The sequence below is a fragment of the Aplysia californica genome, unplaced genomic scaffold (genome assembly GCF_000002075.1).
Source record: "Aplysia californica isolate F4 #8 unplaced genomic scaffold, AplCal3.0 scaffold00524, whole genome shotgun sequence".
NCBI classification, from domain to species: Eukaryota; Metazoa; Mollusca; class Gastropoda; order Aplysiida; family Aplysiidae; genus Aplysia; species Aplysia californica.
The window spans coordinates 298,842-303,190 of NW_004797794.1; positions in this window are offsets into that span (position 1 = coordinate 298,842).

A 4,349-nucleotide genomic window follows, 5' to 3' on the forward strand; every position below is an offset into this window, starting at 1 on the left:
GGGGGGGGGTGAAGTTATGAGGATACTCCTTTTGCAAGAACTCGCCTATGATGTGAGAGATCTGGGGTTCGAGCTCATTCAGCTGTGATTTCTTAAGTCAGCAACAAATCTTTCTTTCAACTTGATCAAAGGCAGTCAAAGGCCTATGATGAAGAAGCTGGTCTACCCTGTAGCCTATTAAGGGATTATGTTCGAAGCGAAATTAGTGCCGTCTCTTGACCTCGTATCTTGTGTACCGTACCGAATGAAGATAGCAAAATAACTTTAAAATGTCTATATTATTGTGATCATTGACAGAAATACGTTTTCTCAATTCTTAAGTCACTCAATTTTCATAGTTTTCACACATCGCAGATTTACAGCTTTGTATGCATGGCACACCTCCATGTCCTGTTTTGTCCTTTCACAGGGGAAAAAAAACGCTTGCGATGATTTAATTACACCAAAAACTGAGGTCTGACTCAGGCACCGTGCACTTTCAAATCCGTGGTATTTTAAGACTAATGAAAACGAGTCGCCATTTAACACCACATAGGCCTTAATGTGTATTTCGCACACACAGGATGATAGGACTTTAGATTAAGTCACATTTGGCAGCACTCCCAAGTCCTGAGATGTGTACCACACCTCATGTGCTGATTTGGATGTTACACTTTATGAACCTCGCGTGTTCTAAAAGAATTCCAACGTCCAGACAAAATCGTCCTCATGATATTGTAAATAAGGATTTTCATTGTTTAAAAAGTTTGACCGACAGGCCCTTAAAGAGGTCGTCGGTCTATGATATTATTATGTTTGCGTCAGATATGAGACCAAGCTTCACTTTACAGTATATAAGCTTATCAAGATGGTCTGTAAATTTTCAAGGTGCTGACTTGGTATGCCATACAAATATGTGGTTTGGGGACGGGGGTGTATTAGCTCTCGAGTGAAGATAAAAGATTGTTTGATCATGTATACGTATGATCTCAAGCCTGTGGGCAAATAATGCATTTGTGTCAAGACGCGATGGAATCAGGCGCTCGTCAATTTTGGGGCATATGGAGTTATTGGTACCATATTAAAGTTTGTTCATTTGTTTTGGTTTCGATGAAAAAAAATAAACGTCTATCTTGAATAAAAGTCTAGATATTTGTGATTGAAGGAGGTGAGGGTCACTTTGCTTCAGAGGTAAAATTAGCGAGAAAATGTCCCCAAAGTCTGGTAACTCCCACGGCTTTAGAGCGCTTGAAAACTGTAAAGTTGAATTTTTGTGCCTTTATCGACTGTTTTCAGTAAAATCCTCCTCGAAATGTGTTTTTGAATGGACGTTATAGGGCATTGATTTAAAACAACAACAACAACAACAACAACAACAACAACAACAACAACAACAACAAAAACCAAAAATGATTAAAATTGCAAAACGGGCAGAAAAGTGTCGTTTTCTTCGATTTTATGTACATGTATTGTATTTTGACGAGCGCCTGATTTCACCACGATGACTCACATTTCTATAATATAGCATATCCCACGCTCTACGGCATGTTTTATGCACTTTATAACTAAAAGATATTTATTTGTATAGCAAGGTTAACTTGCAGATTTACCTTGAGCAATTATTTTCACACATTTGTGACAGAAACGTTACGTAAGCTTGTAACGCTGACTACATTCAAAGAATAGAGCATGAGGTCTATCATTTCTAAGTGGAAATGTTATCAGACAAATAGAGGAACATGTTAACAAAAATATAAAAAGAAATCCAGTACGCATGGCAAAATGTTCTGCATGTTAAGACAATTTTTATTCATTCTGAAAATTACGATGCCATTATTATTATACAATGTACTTTCATGAGTAAAGGCAGCTCTAATTTCATCTTCTTCATACATAATCTCTAGCAATGAGAGAAAGGAGAATAATGCAGGCTACTTGAAACGAAAACGGTGGATCTCTTTATTATTATTACATACTTCATCATATTCATCAAGGAAAACCCACCATGCTTAATTAAAAACGTTTTATTGAATGTAATGGAGAGTGCTATTTCTTTTTTCGCCTACCCCTGCTAGAGCTCAGAACTTAGAGGGCAACTGACTGTAAGATTTTCATCTCACAATGCAACTGATTTTTACGTACATGGCCATATTTTATCTACAAAGAACGTAGAATCATCCCTTGCCTGACACGCAACCACATGCCGTTTTCAAAGAGACTCTTTTTAGTATTTATTTTTATACTGACTAGAGTGACTTCAGTTTTGGGTAGGCATTAATTTTGAATTTTGCCAAGACAGCCGCTTGAAGTAAGTTAAAGGGCCTTCTCTTTTTTTAAATTTCAGAACTGCGAAACAATCCTTCAAAAAAAAAAAAATTCACAGGGCAGCTCCAAAATTTTTCATCTTTATCCAACAAGAAGAGGTGTTTATTGATCCAACCTGCCCATGGATCAGGGGGTGTAGAAAACATAATTTTTTAAAAAGTCAAATTAGTGGGGACTGAACTCAGGCGGCATCCCTGGTTGACAGGAGAACACCATGCCTGTCGAGCCCCCCCCCCCCCCCCCCCCCCCAATTGGGAGCACAAATGTTCTATTCGGAGGGGATAACAAAATAAAAATAGTAACGTCAAGACAAATGAAAATTTAGAGTCCGAGTTCTTCACATATATAATAAAAAGCTGAGAAGAAAAAAAAACAAGAGTGAAAACAAATACAAGAAGCACAGGAGACATACTTTCACTCGCACTGGAGCACACCACTCTCAAACTCGGAAACATGTATTATATACTTTGAAAGAGAACAAAAGAAATGAGACACTGAGCTTCTGAGAATGATGTGCTTTTGAGTGCAACTTGTCATTAACATTTTTATTCAACAGACTGTAAATTAAATGTATTGCACATCCATCAACACAATCTATATCATAATTTCGTTTCAAATTCAGCTGTGTATGTGCAAGTATGGCACATCTAGTCATGAACATGCATAAATAAATGACAAAGACCACGTACTTAATACATATGTATCAGTTTGCAGCACACTTTTTTAAAATCAAAATCAGTCAACAAAAAATATTTCTTTAAACATTACTGTAAAAAAATTTGTTAATGCTACTTCCAACGTAGATCTATCTATTGTCATTAAGCGACAATCTCTTAAAAACAACAGGCCTACTGTAGACAGCTGGTTAATAAGACTGAGACAATGGCTTACTTTGAAGTAATGTTTCTTTTTTTATATATTTTTTTTTATAGTTGAACATTACAAAGATAAGTTAAGAGAAACAATTCAGTAAAAGATAAGTTGCAGTGCTACATATAGGCCTAACCATCGCTAGGACACTGGCCATAAACCCCCAGAAAATAGTAAAAAGCAACAATTAAGTCAAAAGATAAAGCTTAAGACTGATTACCTGTCATCGATAAGAATCTGGTACAAAATGTGGCATATAACATAATATAAACAACATTAGATAAGTTATGAGTAAGAATTCAGTAAAAGATACCTAAGTAGCAATTTTATAAAGGCCTAACCATCTCTAGGATACTGGCCATAAAACCCCAGAAAATATTAAAAAGCAGCAATTAAGTAACAAGATAAAGCTTAAGACAGATTACCTGTCATCGATAAGAATCCGGTACAAAATTTGGCATACAACATAATATAAGCAAAATACATGTAGTAATTGTGTTCAACAACGAAAAATTAATCCCAATTACTTGCTTGTTTTGTTTGAGTAAAGAGAAGCATATTGACAAAATAATTGTCATTTGGTGCTGGAAAAAGATAAGACAGACAGATAGAAACAACAGAGGGAAAGGAAAGAAGTAAAGATCTATCATGTACCTACATTGCCTTTATATTATATACTCTTTGTATTAAAAACATACACACAGCGTCAACAGTTCGTACTTAGCGAAAATAATTAGCATCAGAGGGTAGATCTAATAAAACATGGCTGCCAATGTCGTTTACCAAAGTAGCCATGATAATTATATGATACTAGCTGAGCACCCGGCTTTGCTCGGAGTCGACGCCTTGGCGTCACTGCTCCTACTGGTCTACGCCGCAGAGGCATTTTACACTACATGTACCTTGCTTTCTAGCATTTCAGTCATACCTGGCTTCTAGATCTATATTGCTTTAGTTTAAGTTTGCCTTGATTAACTCCTTTCTTGGTCTACATCGCTTTAGTGTATTGCTGTCTAGCCCTCCCTAATCACAAAATACGGATTTCGCCTTACACCATTACAAAAAAGCACTAAGAAAATAATAATCCACGAAAGGGCTGCTACATTGAAAAAGGAACACACTGACGTCTTCAAAATCACAGAGGCAGTGCCTATAGCTTGTTCGCTTTCCTCTGA